This window comes from Chlorocebus sabaeus, chromosome 23 (genome assembly GCF_047675955.1).
Source record: "Chlorocebus sabaeus isolate Y175 chromosome 23, mChlSab1.0.hap1, whole genome shotgun sequence".
In the NCBI taxonomy this organism is placed as follows: Eukaryota; Metazoa; Chordata; class Mammalia; order Primates; family Cercopithecidae; genus Chlorocebus; species Chlorocebus sabaeus.
This window is the reverse complement of record NC_132926.1, coordinates 63,175,530-63,194,468: the sequence shown is the minus strand read 5'-3', so window position 1 is coordinate 63,194,468 and position 18,939 is coordinate 63,175,530. Positions and strand designations below refer to the sequence as shown.

At 38.2% G+C, this 18,939-nt stretch overlaps 1 long non-coding RNA gene and 1 other non-coding gene across 2 annotated transcripts in view; one reads left to right on the top strand and one right to left on the bottom strand.

Annotated features, from left to right (window-relative positions):
• The window catches only part of LOC119627739 (uncharacterized), a 104,137-nt gene that overhangs the window by 51,668 nt on the left and 33,530 nt on the right, over positions 1 to 18,939 (bottom strand). The gene's annotated exons all lie outside the window — the stretch shown is intronic.
• LOC119618483 (U7 small nuclear RNA) lies at positions 17,434 to 17,497 on the top strand. Its single transcript, XR_005234781.1, has one exon. It is a non-coding gene; the product is annotated as a U7 small nuclear RNA (small nuclear RNA).

Below are 18,939 nucleotides of genomic sequence, written 5' to 3'. Positions count from 1 at the left end.
CCAGTAGAGATGCTAGAGCAACAGCCACATTTGAGGGAGAAGCTTTCTGATCTAGAATGAAAGGACAGGGATAGAGGAATTCATATGTGTAAAAAATGAGCTTCCAGGAAAAGAAAAGAAAAATAAAGAGAAGAAACCAGGCAAGGAAAATGAGTTCAGCTTTGATACTTTGTTCATTTCTCAGTATACCACAAATATTCAATAATATTTAGTTAATATTAATATTAATATTCAATTAATATTTATTAATTTAATAAAACAGGTCTGGGCTCTGACTAGATGAAGTTTTAAATACACAGTTTGCAATATGTCATAATCTCCTACCCAAATGTTTATACTTTGAATTTAAATTTTTTTAATGTAGGTGTCATTTTAGTAGACCAAACCAGGTTAACAATAACTATTTGCCACCTGGCCTCTGCTCTGACTTCAATTCTGTAGAAATGTACAAGATTTCATTCATTATAGTGGGAATGTCAATGAATGTAGTTGATTTTACCTGGAATACAGACATGCTCCTGTAAAACTAAAAATATAAACCACTAAGACAAACAAAATTCATTTTCATTTTTTTCTCTCTCTTTTTAAAGTCTCCTTCAATGTTCCTTTGCCTCTTTGTTATTTTAGAGTTTCTTGTGGGTTTTTTATTTTTGGGGTTTTGGGTTTTTGTTTTTTCGTTTTTTTTTTTTTTTTTTTTTTTTTGAGACAAGAGTCTCACTCTGTTGCCCAGACTGGAGTACAGTGACTGATCTTGGCTCACTGTAACCTCTGCCTCTGGGGTTCAAGTGATTCTCATGCCTCTGCCTCCCAAACGGCTGGGATTACAGGCGCATATCACCACATCTGGCTGATTTTTGTGTTTTCAGTAGATGCGGGATTTCACCACGTTGGCCAGGCTGGTCTCGAACTCCTGGCCTCAAGTGATCCGCCCACCTTGGCCTCCCAAAGAGCTGAGCTTACAGGCATAAGTCACCACACCAGGCCTTTTGTGGGTTTTTTAAATTTCAGTTTTTATTTTAGATAAACATGTGCAAGTTTGTTACATGGCAATATTGTGTGATGCTGAGGTTTGGGGTACAGATCCCATCACCTAGTTAGCTCTTGCCTCCCCCATCTAGTAGTCCACAGGGTTTATTGTTCCCCTGTTTATGTCCACGTGTGCTCATTGTTTAGCTCCCACTTACTAGTGAAAGCATGCGGTATTTGGTTTTCTGTTCCTGCATTAATTTGCTTATTACGACCTCCAACTGCATCTATGTTGTTGCAAAAAAGACATGATTTCATTCTTTTTGATGGCCACATGGTATTCCATGGTATACATGTACCACATTTTCTTTATCCAATCTATCCTTGATAGGTACTTAGGTTGATTCCATGTCTTTATATTGTAAATAGCATAGTGATGAACATAAGTGCTTGTCTTTTTGGTAGACTGATTTATTTCCCTTTGGCTATAGACCCAATAATGGGACTGCTGGGTCTAATGGTAGCTCCATTTTCAGTTATTTGAGAAATATCTAGACTGCTTTCCATGGTAGTCAGACTGATTTACATTCTTACCAACAGTATATAAGCACTCCCTTTTCTCCGCAGCCTTGCCAGCATCTGTTGCTGTTTGACTTTTTGATAATAGCCATTCTGACTGGTGTAATACAGTATCTCATTGCAGTTTTCATTTGCATTTCTACAATGATTAGTAATGCTGAACATCTTTTCACATGTTTGTTGGCCAGTGTCTGTCTTCTTCCGAGAAGTGTCTGTTGATATCCTTTGTGCATATTTTTAAGGTTCTTTGGGTTTGCTTGTTGGTTTCTCTCAGTTCTCTATGGACTGTGGATATTAGGCCTTTGTCAGATACATAGTTTGTGAATATCTTCTGCTGCTCTGTCGGTTGTCTGTTTACTCTGTTGATAGTTTATTTTGCTGTGCAGAAGCTCTTCAGTTTAATTAGGTCCCACTTGCCTATTTTTGTTTTTGTCGCAATTGCTTTTGGGTTCTTAGCCAAAAATTATTTGCCAAGATAAATGTCAAGAAGAGTATTTCCTAGGTTTTCATCAAGTATTTTTATAGTTTGAGGTCTTATATTTGAATCTTTGGTCCATTTTGTGTTGATTTTTGTATATGCCACCTGAAGACACAGATGTTGCCTTCAAGAGACCCATCTCACAGGTAATGGCACCCACGGGCTTAAAGAAAAGGACTGGAGAAAGAACTATCATGCAAATGAAAAACAAAGAGCAGAAGTTGCTATTCTTATATCAGACAAAACAGACATTAAACCTTTAACACTTAAAAAGGACATTACATAATTATAAAGGGTACAATCCATCTAAAAGACTTAACTATCCTAAATCAATACACACCCAACATTGGAGCACCCAAATTCATCAAACAAATTCTTTGTGAGCTACAAAAACACTCAGCCACACAATAGTAGTGGAAGACTCCAAAACACCACTTACAGCATTAGGCAGACCATCGAGACAGAAAACTAACAACGAAACTCTGGACTTAAATTCAATGCTTGACCAATTGGATCTAACAGACATCTACAGAAAACTTCACCCAACAACCACAGAATATACATTCTTCTTATCTGTACACAGAATATATTCTAAGATCAACCACATGCCAGGTCATAAAGCAAGTCTCAATAAATTCCAAAAAATTGAAATCACACCAAGCACACTCTCAGACTACGGTGCAATAAAACCAGAAATCAATATCAAGAAGATCTCTCATTTATCAATATTGAAGGAAGGGATTTCTAAACTCCAGTGCTTTACATCTCAGAATAAAAGCATTTGGTCTCCCAGGTTCAATAGCTAAGCTTAAGTTGGAATCCAGAAACATTACCAAGGAACACTCAGGTTTCACCAGCTATGGTTAAAAGTAGGTTTTATAGTTGTTGCACTTGATTTTTTGTTTGTTTGTGTAGCTTTTAAAAATCCTACCTGGAATAGTGGGCTTTATTTGAATTAATAAGAAACCCAAAGTAAACTTAGTAGGTGTTAAATTTTTCAAGCCAGGTGGATGCTACTGGAAAGGAAGAAGGGAAGGAAGACAGTGAGGAAGGAAGGTAAGGAGAAAGACAGAGAGACAGACAGGGAGGGAGTGAAGGAGAGAAGAGGGGAAGGAGGAAGGAAACTTCATAATGTGTTGATGATAGTGTTTTCTACCCACTTTTATTTTCCTGTTCACTTTTATTCCCTTTCTTGTTTCGCTCATGTATTCCTAAAACATTGCAAGAGTCTTCTCCAAAACAGGGAGCTTGCATCTCAGGATTTACAATCTTATTAGGATCCTTAGTCTTGCCTATAACCTCTACTAGACAGTGAGCTACAGGAAGGCAGTAGACACATCTTGATGCATGGTAGGCACTCAAAAAACTAAATAAATTAATGAAGAAATAAACATATGAAAATGGCTGCATTAGCACTATTCACAATAGCAAAGACTTGGAATCAACCCAAATGTCCATCATTGACAGATTGGATTAAGAAAATGTGGCACATATACACCATGGAATACTATGCAGCCATAAAAAAAGGATGAGTTTGTGTCCTTTGTAGGGACATGGATGCAGCTGGAATCCATCATTCTTAGCAAACTATCACAAGAACAGAAAACCAAACACCGCATGTTCTCACTTGTAGGTGGGAACTGAACAATGAGATCACTTGGACTCGGGAAGGGGAACATCACACACCGGGGCCTATCATGGGGAGGGGGGAGGGGGGAGGGATTGCATTGGGAGTTATACCTGATGTAAATGACGAGTTGATGGGTGCAGCACACCAACATGGCACAAGTATACATATGTAGCAAACCTGCACGTTGTGCACATGTACCCTACAACTTGAAGTTTAATAATAATAAATAAATTTAAAAAATAAATAAATAAATAAATAAATAACAGAAAAAAAAAAAAGAAAATGGCTGCATTCTGAAGCAAATGAACTCACCAGTAAAACATCGTGCATGCTCTAGGTTTCCCAAACTTCAGATATCTACATTCTATTATAATATTTTTATATATTATATTATAATATAAATATTATAATATTTTTCTTCATACTGCTCCATTGTTTTACTAAATAAGATTCATTTGAAGGAAAATTTTATGTGACTATAGTAAATGCAAAACCATTATCAGTTGACATAAATGGCCAGCAATTGTGAAAATAAATACAACAAATGTTTGATTCCTTGACCTGATGGATGGTTGTAATTATTTTTTATAATACCTTTATTAAGATATGTCACCTACCATACAATCACTCATTTAAAACATACAAGACAATGGATTTTCATATATTCACAGTTGTGCAATCATCATCACACTATTTTGGGAGCACTTCCAGCACACCAAAAAGAAACCCAGTACCCATTAGCACTCCCTCCCCAGTAATTATTTTTAAACTATAAAGATATATTATCTGTTGTATGTCATCTTCTATCTCTCTCTCTCACTATATATGTATACACACACATATAGACACACACATATATAAAACCTTATACTGATATATATATAGGTATATACATCTTTTATATATACATAAAAGTGTAAGGTAAAAATTATATAGTATACGTGTGTGTATATATAGAGAGAGATACACACACACACACACACACACACACACACACACACATATCAGTGTGAGGTAAAAATGATTATTCTAGGCCAGGAACAGTGGCTCATACGTGTAATTCCAGCACTCTGGGAGGCCAAGGCAGGAGGATTGCTTGAGCCCAGAAGTTCAAGACCAGCCTGGATAATATAGCAAGACTCTGTCTCTACAAAAAATAAAAGATTAGTCAGGCGTGGTGGCACACATTTGTAGCCCCAGCTACTCAGGAGGCTAAAATAAGAGGATTGCTTAGGCCCAGGAGATCAAGGATGCAGTGAGCCATGATTGTTCCATTGCACTCCAGCCTGGGTGACACAGTGACACCCTGTCTCAAAAATAAAATAAATAAATAAATAAGTAAAAATTAATTAGTGGTATTAAATTCTAACTAGATATTGATATGCTAATGGCTGTGGGCTGAAGCCCCCTTTCTCTGAAAGGTTAGTACGTGTTAGGGATAAAGACTTCAGACCAGCCCCAATAGAGGGTTCCTCTTCTAAGCAATCAAAATAATTTAAAAAGAAATGAAATAGGAAGAGCTTTCTCACCAAGTGATTCAAAGTTATTTAATGTCTGTCCATGTGCCCCAAAGTCATCTCTCATATCCTGGTGTTATGTACTCACAGAAATACTGTGCTAGCTGTACTCACACCAGATCTGATTCTAGAAAAGTCCCGACTACTCATTAATTATATAGTAGAGGAATATGCAAAGTTTCACTGTAGATATTTCACTCTATTGTTTCATAATCCCACTTGGCAAACGTGCCCCCCTGAATTGCAGTATGCTTCTCTATCCTTCTGCACCCAAAAGTTGGGTCCTCAATCCAGAACTGCAATTAGCTTGCTGTTCGAGTCCAGCAATCTTGTCTACAGCCCTTATCTTAAAGAAGATGAAATTTAGATCACAGTGACTGTAAATCAAATCTTTCACAGTGTGCCTGTGCATCTTGGTCAATCAATCAACAGGTTTTATTTGTTTCTTGCTCTACTGGGAGGAATAGAGGAAGGCAGAGGAAAGCATAATGTATTTTCTCCCCTTTATAGCTTTTAAGTTCTCACCACATGAATTTCCTTTTCTCTGTGCAGAATCACAGGCGAAAGACAGTTCCACAACACCACACAAGTTTCCTGAACATCAGTCCCCAGTGGAATTGGATGCAAGTATTTCTTCCTCTTTTGTGGGTAAAATCCAGACTCCCTTTGTTCAGGGATGTGCATTAAACACTAAGTCACTTGAGTCCACCTATCATGGATCACAAATTCTTTGATTAAAAAATAAAGGCCATTCGTGGAACTGGACGTTGTCAGGCAGCAGACTGTTTGCCATAACTATGATAAAAGCTAGCAAAGAAGTGGGTAGAAAAGTCATTCTTCCCCCTAACAGATGAGTCATCCCTCATGAAATTGATGACTTTAGAACATCTTCTTAGATTCATAAAGGCAAAAGTTTCGGGGATTTTGTAGGAAATGATAGCTTCCCGACAAATTAGTTTTTAAATTGACTTTTTTACTCTTGAGATATTTGATAAACTCCTGTCTTTACCACTAAAAATCATGCCAGAAAATAATCCATATGACCATTTACCTGAGTCATGGTTTACCTATGGCAAGTTTATATCCAAAGTTCAACCTATTATAAAAAATGTTTGTTTAGGATGAAATGCCTTGTAAATTAGCATCTTCTAATTCCAAAAACAAATCCTAATTTAAATTTTTCTTTGGAATTTTAAAGACAATATACTCACATAAATATCAAAATATTTAGAATGTGAGTGTTGAGGAGGGGCAGAGAATTTTAACAGCCATTCCAGAGGGTTGGGCATGAGACCTAGGTTCTTCTCCTGTTGCAAATCCTTTCTCTGTCTTTGATTCATTCTCCACCTTCTATGATTTAGAATATTATTTCTCTGAGTGAGAAAAGAATAATTGCTAATAAGCAATTTAGCCTGAGATATGCAATGGAATTGACACCAAAGTTGTTTTCTTTCTACTAAGCGTACTGATGAGTTTCGATAATATATATTTCAGATATATTTGTATTTGCTTATAAATTAATATCCATGTTGAGCATCCCTAATCCCAAAATTTGAAACCCAAAATGCTCCAAAATCTGAAACATCTTGAACACCAACATGACACCACAAGTGCAAAATTCCACACCGGCTTCATCTGTGACAGGCACATGATGCAGTTTACTCAGTGTCCCCAAGGAAAGAGACCCTCCCAACCCACTTCAGCTGCTGTTAACAGTTGATACAAGCCAGGCGCGGTGGCTCACACCTGTAATCCCAGCCTTTGGGCGGCCTAGGTTGGTGGATCACTTGAGCTCAGAAGTTCGAGACCACACTGGCCAACACGGTGAAATCCCCTCTCTACTATGAATACAAAAATTAGCCAGAAATCACTTGAACTAGGGAGGCGGAGGTTGCAGTGAGCCGAGATTGTGCCACTGCACTCCAGCCTGGGCAACAGAGAGAGACTCCGTCTCAAAAAACAAACAAACAAAAAAAAAAACAGTTGATATGGGTATTCTGGTGATTATACTGTTCTATTTAGTTACCCTGAACACATCATTTTTTTCATTGCATGAATGTTACATCACATTTTTTACTGTTAAGTACTTATGTGTGAATAAGTGTAAGAAAACAATTATTTATCAGTAGCATATAATATAAATTCAGTCTGGAGTGACAGTGATGCCAAACAACCGCATGGGTGGCTGAAATAGTGACACCTTTTCAATGTACACAGACTTTGTTTCAGCTTCACACACAAAATTGTTAAAAATACTGTATAAAATTACCTTCAGGCTATGTGAACAGGGTATATATGAAGCATAAATAAAATTTTTGTTTAGACTTGGGTCAATTCCAAAGATATCTCATTATGTATATGTATATGCCAATATTCCCAAATCTGAAAAAAAAAAATCCAAAATCTGAAACACTTCGGTTTCCAAGCATTTTGGATAAGGGATACTCAACCTGAAATTTATAATTATGGAGTCACACTTTACATTTGAGCAACGTAAGTGAATCAGAAGTGTGATAGATAATTGAAATATATCCCTGAAATATAAAAACAATATAAACATAAATTTAACATGGTAACTATATATAAGCATACTTTATAGCTGCAAATTGTCTTAGTAAATGTGTTTTAGGAGCCAATACTATTTGTATACTTTATGATGGGAAACTAATAACAGAACTTCAGGGTAAAAAAATAGTGATATTTTTACCATCAGTTCATGTGCATTTTAAGAGGCAATGTCATCGTCATTCAGGGGCATGTCTGGGTTCCTGAATGTTTCCTTTGTCCTATTTACTATCCACATAGCCTGGACTTCAAATTTAGCATAACTCATGGCTCAGTTTTAACCTCATAATTCCCACATTTTTACAGCTCTGTATTTCTTTCAGTTTTGTAATGTGAATTTATAATCCATCCATACAAACCAAACATGAGACAACATTCTCTAGTTTTTAACCTATTTTAACTCCCCTTTTTAAAATTTGTTTGTACCACCCAACAATAATGCCAACTAATGTCAGAATATGGTACTTAGTAGCTTTGGCCATTGAATATGTGCCTATATTCTTTAAAATTCTATCTTTTCACATGTCTGGTAGCTGATGACTTAGAAAGCAGAGTTATTAGCAAACCAAATCTTTAACAAGACTAGAGGAAGGAGCACATCAACTGGCACATTTTCAGAATTCGAACCCCACAAGTAATCTCTAAAACCTCAAACTCTGAGGGTGGCTATAATTCATATTTTATTTTCAAATGTACAAAACATTTGGTGTATTCTTATCAACTGCCTACTTAGATAGCTTTTCCAAGTATAACAGCTTTTAATTTTCCAGTCTATATTGTCATATTTTTCCTCCCACAAAAAATATGAGCCATAAATTACATCCTAAATTTCTGTTCCTTGATCGCATCCTGGTCTACAGTTTCCTGCCTTTTACAAGATTTACCCAACACCACTTGTCCACCTAAGCTGCCCAGCCCAGTTTTTGAAACTAAATAAAGGTGGGAACTTCAGCCACTGTCAACATCCAAAGCAATCTTTTGCACAGGAAGCCAATCTTGGCTTCTGGAAGGAGCAGTCCTCTCTCTTCACCATGTCAGGTCAGTGTAGAGAATCCCATCAGTAATTTTAATGTATTTATTCAAGACGATCCTTTCAAAAGAAAAGTGTTGGCCCAGGATGAAAGCAGAGTCATAACTAAAGACCCACAGTCTTGAAGTTTCACAATAAGCCATGCTTAAGAAATCAAAAAGACTACCATGAGAGAGGATATTCATGAGAAAACACAGTATCTTAGAAAGTGTCAGAGGGCAGATGGATAGAGGAAGCAAAAACAAAATGCATGGAGAGGGCCAGAAAGAAGCAGGAAGAACCACTGGGTGATTCTTTATGTGGGCCAGTTATACAATTCTGTAGAAAGAGCTTCAGCTGCCCTTACTTGGCTGGCTAGATTTTTGCACACTCAGCTGGTAATATTCAAGAATAATTGTTCGGCAACTCTAATCAGATGGAATGCCCCTGGATCTTAGCTCCTCTCAGCCACTCTGAAAATACTAGGCAGGCAGCTTTTGTCTATTGAAGAATGAGGATGAAAGTATTTGCCAAGATGGAAAGTAGTTTAAAGTGTAGGATTGTCCAGCTGGCAAAGGCATGAAAAAAAAAAAGGTGCATGTTTTCAGACTGGCACTGGAATTGGTCTTGAAGTTCTACCTACTGTCTCGGCAGTTACCTTAGAGGAAGTGTGTCTATGCCACTGCATTACACAATCATGACCTTTTCAAGCAGTTAGCTCATACCAGATACCGTAGCCAAAGTCTAAAATTTTTAATGAGCTAGAACAATCTGTGGCATCGTATAAACTCTGCAGATTGAATAAGCAATGGTAATTAACAGTGAATTATATATCAGCCAGTCAAACACACACACCTTTCTCTTCACTAGCTACTTCCATCTCTTGCATAGTTAAGTCTTCCCTGACGGGCACTAGTCACTGAGAAGGCTGAGAATTCCCTAATTGCCATCTGCTTATCCACTGTTACCACCACCTCTCAGGGTGACACCCAACCAGGGTCATGGGATGACATAACTAGAGGGAAAATCAAGCTCTCAGGGATAAAGCCAGGTAGTTTTCTCCTCCATGAGGCTGATTGTAATAGTAGTTTGGGCTGCAAGGGAAAGAAGTGAGATGGAAATCCAAAGCAAGCTGAAGAGAAAGAACCAAAGGCTTGGTTTGTGGACACAGAAAGCCAAAGCTCTCTTGTTAACAAGGAGGTCATGGAGGTCAGGGAGGTCCCAGAAATCTGTAAGGCATCACAGAAAGCCCCCCAAAAGGCTGAGACCAGAACAACATGTAAACTGAACCAGCCAAAAGACTGCAATTTGAGACAAATAGCCAATATATGATAAGAGAAGCAGGAAGATCAGCTTCTCTGCAAAGACCAGCTGCAAACCAGGTTGAACAAGGTCTGGAGTCTGTACAGAGGAAAGATTTGCTACCTTGGGAGGCTGGCAAGGGGACTGGCAAGGGGAGACTTGGGCCTTAACATAGAAGAGGCCCAAGGCCTAAAGTATTAAGAAAGGGATATCAACCAAGAATGCCAAGAGAGGAAGGCACACATGCAGGATACTAGGAACAAAGAATAGAACTGAGTGTCTTGATATCCTAGAAACAGAGGTTCTAGGTTTATGAGGAATATGGCTTCCAGCCATGGGACCACACCTTGCCAAGGACTGAAAGTATCCAGTCCCACATCATCTGTCCCACCACCCTCCATCTCTCCTGTTCTTTTATCCTCTAATCTGCTTTTCTAAAGTCATGTTAGCATAGGGAATGTCTCCTCATTTTCCTTCCTGTCATTTCTCCCTCCTTTTCTTTTCTCTCCTTTTGTGCTTTCTCTCCTTTATCTCCTTCTCCCTCCTTCTACTGTAACCTTCAATACTATAATTTTATAAATGTGGAATTGTGACAAATTATTCTCATAGGGAGAGCAGGGAAAATGCAGAAATGACATTGAAGTGAGTATAATATGTGCTACTCCTATATGACTTCAGAAAACAAATAGATTAAAATATATTTACAAGGCTGTTCACATGACTTTTTTTATATATAAGGCTGGGAGGGAGACTAACTTTAACTTGTCTCCCTAATACTGTTTGCAAACTAACCCATTCTTTTCCCACTGGTTTATAATTTTTGATATATTGGGATCCCACTAATATCCTGTTAAAAATAACATAATCCCCTTTCCCTGTGGTTACTTAAGAACAATGAGAATTTCAGGAAGCCTATGGTCTCTCTCTGTGGCCACCAGCACATGATTAATATAATTGATCACTTATGCTTAGCAAAATGCACAAAGGGTAGTATCCTCATGAGAACTTTTGGTTGCTCACATCTCTACTAGAATCTTTGGGTTGCCACAAATGAAATCCAGGACATTTGTTTCTAGGTTTTATGCCCCTATGAAAAATTCAAAGCCAGGTAACTAAGATGATGTAATGCAACCTCAGAGGGAATCCTTCTCACTCTGCAGCAGTTGTGTTATTTGCAGGAGACATACAGCTGATACCCTTTGTTTAGGTTTTATCTTCATTTTCCAATGTCTTTCTCACTGGGATCTGCAGATCTAAAAGGAGACAAATCAAATTCCACACTGGGGGAAGTTGTGCCCAGCCACAACATAGTACTAATTTCATTTAGATGGGCAATAATCATCTATTGAGATCTTCCCACCAAGAACCATGGCTGTCTGAGACCAGGAAAATGCAGCAGGATGTCTAAGGACCTGTAATATAAAAACCATCCTCCTTGTCCCAGTTCCTTTAACAATCTGAGCAATTAGGTCATTAAAGACAACAAAATCAATATCACAAAAAAGGGAACTTCATAATATATGGAGAATAAATGAGCTTGCCCATTTTTTGTTTGTTTTTAATAGAAATATCACTGCACTCTGGCAGAAAGACCGGTTAGAAAAAATTGGCTATGACTTCCTGATAAATTCCCATGTGTAGATGAAACACAGGTTACCAAGCAAAAAGTGATGGTACTAACTGTGCTAAGAGAATCATAAATCATTATGGTTTGGAAATGAAATTGACATTTCATAATAAAAAACTTCAAACTAGCTACTAGCAATAACTAGAGTCCCCAGAGAAAATTTCTATCAAGATCTGCAAATCATCTTGTCAATTATGACTTTCACGCTTCAAAATTCCTCAAGTTGCTCAGTCTCCTCCAGTACTTGGGACTAATTAAATAATCTTTCTCTTCCTTCCACAGTTCACATAGCAGTGTAATTTATACTTATATCATAAGGGTTTGTGTGTGTCTGTGTATATGTGTGTGTGTATGTGTGTGACAGAAAAAGATAGAGTTACTGATTGATTTTGAGAATTAATTCAGGTTTATGCTGTGTACTATTGCCTCACAATTTGAAAATAATCTCCAATAATTAATGAGGCCACAATCCCAAACTCATAAAGATTAAAAAGAGAGAGAGAGACTCTTTAAACTCCAAACTCACAGAACAGATAAATGTGTGGTTCTTTATATCCAAAAAGGTAGTTCTTTACTTTCTAAAGTTCTACTGCTACATTCCTTTAAATAAAAATTTCCCTTGGAGCATTTAAAATAGATTTACTTTTCCAAAAATTCAATTGACAACTTTTTCCATAAACAGTTGTTACACAAGGAAAAGCAAACTTTCACGTGTTTACTTTCACACCATATCATTTATAGCTGAGTGTGCTAAAAATCTGAGACAGAAATCTAAGAACCATCTCAGAAAGGTAGTTCATCTTGGAGGGAGGGTTGGTGAGAAGGTCCTGGTCAGCTAAACATTTATGGCAGCATAGAAAAGGGTGGCATGGGCTTGGCGCAGTGGCTCACGCCTGTAATCCCAACACTTTGGGAGGCTGAGGCGGGTGGTTTACTTGAGGTCAGGAGCTCAAGAACAGCCTGGCCAACATGGTGAAACCCCGTCTCTACTAAGAATACAAAAATTAGCCGGGCATGGTGGCGGGCGCCTGAAATCCCGCTACTCGGTAGGCTGAGACAGGAGAATCACTTGAACCAGGGAGGTGGAGGGTGCAGTGAGCCAAGATCGTGCCATTGCACTCCAGCCTGGGCAACAAGAGCAAAACTTCATCTCAAAAAATGAAGAAAAAAAGAAAAGGGTGGCATGAAGAAGAACACTCTCAACATGCTTCAAATGGCTGGAAAAAAAAAAGTTTTCCTCTGTAACAAGCTAATGTTTATGCTGACAGCCTATGGTCTGACTATGCATGGCAACCTGGCCTCAGGGCGAGACAGGCACAGCAGCAGCCCACAACCCTCACCCACCTGAGCTGTGGATAGCTCAATACCACAGATCATGGCTAGTGGCAGCAGGCACAATGAAACCAGTATGATCTGTCTTAGGCAAATGTGTTACTCTTTGGGGAAGTTATAGAGGTAGCATAATAAAAGAAGGCAACACTCAACCCAACAAAGTATATCTTCAGTGATGGCATCACAGACCCTAATGATCCGTCGGAGAATTTAATAACCTCATTAATGTTCATAAAATCACACCAGGTGGGTAACCAGTAAATCTGTCCAACTGGTAATGTCACAGTTGAATGAAAGATCCAGGGAGGATAATGATAGCAGAAAAAATGTGTCATCCTAGAACTAGCCTAGAAGTTGGGGTGAGGAAGTATGAATTTGGGCCAAAGTTCACATTGCAATAATTTCAGAAAGAGCACAAAGCTAACTTTAGACAAATCATAATACTGAAACATGGTGTGTGGGGCTCTTCGAACAAAGCATGGAAAAAAGATGTAATGCTTAAAGAGTCCAGTTCACAATAAAAAAAAAAAAATAACACCTGCTCTTAAGAAATTGCCAGCTATGAAATAAATAGAAGTAAGTAACTAGGCCAGGTGCAATGACTCATACCTGTAATCCCAGCACTTTGGGAGGCTGAGGTAGGTGGATCACTTGAGCCCAAGAGTTTGAGACCAGCCTGGGCAACATAGAGGGACCCCCTCTTCACAAAAACTAAAAGAAAATTAGCCAGGCATGGTGTCATGTGCCTGTGGTCCCAGTTTCTCAGGAGGCTGAAGTAGAAGGATTGCTTGAGTCTGAGAGGTCAAGGCTGCAGTGGGCCATGATTGTGCTACTGTACTCCAGCCTGGCCAACAGAATGAGACCCTGTCTCAAAAATAATAATAATAATAAGTGAGCAAACTAAAATTCAATGAAAAGCAACGTAGCTGGTGCTGTGGGTGCCCAGAAGAAGATCCTGTATCCATGCATCTAACTTTTAGAAGCTTTAAATATAATTGGCTAGAATTCATTTTTCAAATACAGTATCTGTTTTTAAAATTAACTCCCTTTTCATAAAGTGCACTGTTGGTGTAATCTTTGGTTTCAAGCTCTTTGCAAGAGACCAATACTCTCTAAGCATCTGAATAATGCAGAGTAAAGATCCAGAGTCCTGCAGGTTTTCTTCAGACTTGGGAGACTGAGGATTCATGTACTTACAATCAGGGGCATATAAAAGCAATCTACAGACTCAGGTTACAGGGTGTGATTTTCTAAGTCAATATTCAGTTTCACAGCCAGAATCTGTGAAAAGAGAACAAACCATGAAAAAACTAACGATTTTATGGTGGTTGAGATGATATAAGTTCCCAGAGTTTTTTTTAAAAATCAGTTTTTAAAGATAAACTAACCAAAACTAGTCCAAGAACTGAGACAGAGAATTAAAAGATGGTGGCACACCCAAAGAGCATGCTGGGTCTTGAATAGCTAACATGTTTCAAGTAGTGGAGGAAGATGTGCTAAAATAGTTACCTACTTAATTACCTACTTATCTAGTTAGCAGTGATAATGTAAGCTCCTGAGAGCAGGCACTGTAGGTCTTTCATGTTTACATCCCAGGAAACACAAACTATATTTCCCACGGAAATGGCAGGATAAATTCCTGTTGAATGGAACAATTTTGGTAAATTCTGTATGATTCCTATTCAAATTGGAAAGAATTAAAACAGATAACACTAACTTTTTTCAATATTAATATATATCACAGAAATTATAAAGCAATATCTGACAGAACAAAAAACATAAATTCAAGTAACTTACTGAAGACCTGAATTTGGGGAATATGTCATCATATATAACATTTCTGTGAAAAAAGAATCAAGGAAACAAGCTTACATGTGATATTTTTAAAATAATAATCTAGACTCATGAACATTTAGTATATGGTATAGTTTGGATTTGTCTCTCTATCCAAATCTCATGTCAAATTGTAGTCCCCAATGTTGGAGGAGTGGGCTGTTGGGAGAGCTTGATTGGATCAAGAGGGCGGACGTCCCCCTTGCTAGTCTCATGATAGTGAATGAGTTCTCACGAGATCTGGTTGTTTAAAAGTATGTACCAGCTCCCTCTTCTCTTTCTTCCTCCTGCGCTAGCCATGTAAAATATGCCTGCTTCCCCTTTGCCTTCTGCCATGATTGTAAGTTTCCTGAGGCCTCCCCAGCCATACTTCCTTTACAGCCTGCTCAACCACGAGCAAAGTAAGTCTCTTTTATTTACAAATTACCCAGTCTCAGGTAGTTCTTTATAGCAATGTGAGAACAGACTAATACAATATGTTCATATTTGTACTCCACAATGGCACAGGCTTCACTAGATGTATGGTAGCCATTTCAACTAAAAGCAATTTGAAAAGTGAAAAATCATCTAGATTGATCATCCAGTAGAAGTTTTATTCAACCAGCAGACTTTACTCAAGAAACATTACATGCCCTGGGGGACTAGATCAACTTTCCATAAAAGGAATTCAAATTTTACATCCTATCCCTATGTCTTCCCCTCAGTGAAAATCAGTGAAAATTTCTTTCCTGGCTCAAAGTCTAGATCTGTACTTTTTTTTTATCTGAATAAACAAAGATAATTATTTTGCATCCTGAGCATGAGGTCATATCATTCATTGAGAAGAGAGGTTCCATTTATAGCAGTCACTATTAATTCTCTAATAGTCATTTCTCCCATCCTCCTTGCTAACAGAACCCCACTGTAGTTCAGGCAGTCCTGTGCCCAGTCCCATGGGACGAGTAAGGAAATGTATAATAATCAATCAAAGGAATTCCATTGCTCTTGGCTGGTGATTAGCCTACAAGTGGATATATGCCCTACTTCTGGCTAAACAGATGTAAAGAAAGCATTTTTTTCTGTGATACAGTCAGGAATGCAAGGATAAAGAGCTTGCACCTCCTACCCTCCCTTCCTATCTGTGTGGTGTGGATATGCTATGTAGAGGTATGGCAGCCATTTTGCAATCATGAGGTGACAAGCCTGTGAAGGAACGCCAATGTTATGACGTTAAGTAAATGAAAGGACCTGGGTCCTTGACGGTAACTCTGAGTCACTGGACCTATCTGCAGATGGTTTATCTCCATGTCTTATTGAGTGAGTAAATAAAAGCCCTCATGATTTACAGTTATGTAAGGCTCTCTCATAAGTGCTCCCCAAAGCATCCTAACTATCTATAACAACTCTTAGACATTGAGGCAAGGATAATTTAAAATTTAACCAATCCTGCTTCTCCTATATTTTCTATAATCCAACCACATTTTTCTCTTTTCATCAACTTTCCTGTGAACTTAGATCACATGGTTCATCATTCAATCATGCACTTATTATTACATTTTTAACTCCCTCACACCTTTATCCTTCTGTTGCACTTGCTCAGCAAAACCCCATCCTAGATCAATCAATCTCCACATTTCCCATCCGTATCTAGGCTTCTGAATACCACCAGAGAAAATCATAGACTCAATAGATTAGTGTCACCATAAATTCAGTCTGCATTCTCAGTTCAGTCCTAAGGAATAACCTATAATCCTTCTCTGCATCTCTAGTTAGTCACTCTCCCAACAACTGTTTCAAGCCTTCACCAACTCATCCCTCTCTGTCTATGTACATCTCATTTCTGCTTTACAAGACTCCCTCAGTTTCTCAGCAGCCACTCACAGTTACCTGCATTCACTCTCACCATTGTCTTTTTTTATTGTAATCATTAGGTTGTTCACTAAATACCCTAATGATCCACCTTTATAGCACTTGTTAAGATCACACTAGCTGATCCTCCAGGTCTTGGGCAGTGGTTAACGAGTTCTCACCAATAGTGAGGGGAAATGACATGTGTTGCTTTGGGGCCAGAGCATTTCATTGCCACTGAGGACTCCTCCAGAACTTTCTTCCCCTCTGTCATGGAAACCAACAATATCTCAACTCCATCTAGGTGACTATAATGAACAAAGCAAAAGTAGACATGTAGCATGAATAAAAGTTAAACCTGTTAAAAAAAAAAAAAAAAACTAAGATTTTGAAGTGTTTGTTATTGTTGCATAATATAGCTTATTCTTGTTGATACGTCTTTTCTCCTACATCACAAAATATTGTGTCTCCCCTGTCATCTCTCAGATGTATCCTTCCACTTGTTCTCCATCCTCAGAGATGCTGTTCTATCATCATCCTGTCTCTCTTTCTTTCTCTCTCTCCATGTATATAATGTGTGTATATATGTGTATGTATATATATGTGTGTATATGTATATATACATGCACACACACACATACATGAGGATTTTATATATATATATATATATATATATATATATATATATATATCCTCAACCTTTCCTTCATTCCACATTTATCTTTAAACTTTTCCTTCATTCCATTTAGTATAAAAATTTGTTTAAAGTAGTGTTACAGCTTTTTTAGAATTTGTCTAGCAGGCTTTCTGGTTTTCACCATAAAATGCCCCACATGGATTAATTTTAAAAATTGTTAAAAGTAATCCCATATTTTCAATCTTTTAAAAATGTCCATTATTGATCCTATATATATCCATAGCTTCAATCTTTATGTCTCTCCCTTATAAAACACAAGTGGGCCAAGTCCTACTGCCTTGCTTGAACAATATAGTCTTTATGTACTGCATTCACTTGCACTCTTCCCATTTACTCTTCATCCCATCATAATCTCATAGCCACCCCACACCATTCTACGACAGCAATCTTCCCAAAATTATATGTGCACTCAGGCGCTAAACTGAATGGACCCTGTACTGGACATGCTGGCCTATGTTCCTCTGTACATACTTCTCCTTCTTTCTTAAAATGGCCCGTTCCCAGCCCTTCTGAATGAATCTGCTGTGCCATGGCCTACAGGCTCTATCACATAGACTTGGATGTACTTTCTACCATGAGGCTCCCCAAGAAACTCCCCAAATCAGGCACAGCTGATTAGCCATGAGAAGACACATAATCTAAAGGCAACAAATCCATAGGAAAGGCCAGAAAATTATGATTTGTGTATAGGTTCATAAAAAGGATATTGGCTAAGTTTTCTTTCTCTCATGAATTTGAACTAAGATCAAAGGAAAGTTGGCATCTGGTGATGAGGAAACGGTCCTAGGAGTCTATGAAAAATTGGAACTGGGTCAGCACTATGGCCATATACAAGAAACCACAGAGCAGGGTATTAGCTGAGAACAGGTAACTGGGCAGCAACTCAGAGATGACCTCTGGAGAAGGGGTAGAGTGAATAGCATTGGTTCCTACTGGCCTTTCAGACCCAGTGGCCAGTCTTTTTGTGGTCCAGTTGTGCTTGGGTTTTGTCTCAGATTTATATAAAATTCTATAAACTATCCTTAAAATGAATCCCTATTACTATAATGTGAGTGGATTTTTTCTCAGCAAAAAGTTCTTTTAACCCTTATTTCATTTTACCTCCTTCTAGCATTTTGCAATATTGACGAACACCTCTCTTGAAAGTTTCTTCCGCCTTGCTTCTCTGACAGGAGGAGCCTCTGCTTCATCCTCTATTGATACCTCTCATTTCTTCTCAGTCTCCTTCAATGACTTCTCTTCCTCTGCCAATCTGTTAAATGTGAAAGTGCCTGAAGTTTTCCTGTTGCTTTGGTCCACACTCCCTGGACACTTTACCCACTGCCATGTCTTCAACTCCAATGTAGTTGCAAACTCTTAGGATTTAATTCTGTCCAACTAACATGAATTTTTGGAAAATCTCTGGAGGGACAGAACTAGTAGGATATATGTATACATGAAAGAGAGTTTATTCAGGAGAACTGACTCACATGATCACAAAGTAAAGTCCCATGACAGCTCGTCTGCAAGTTGAGGAGGAAGGAAGCCAGTGTGGATCAGTCCAAGTCCCAAAACCTCAAAAGTAGAAAAGACGACAG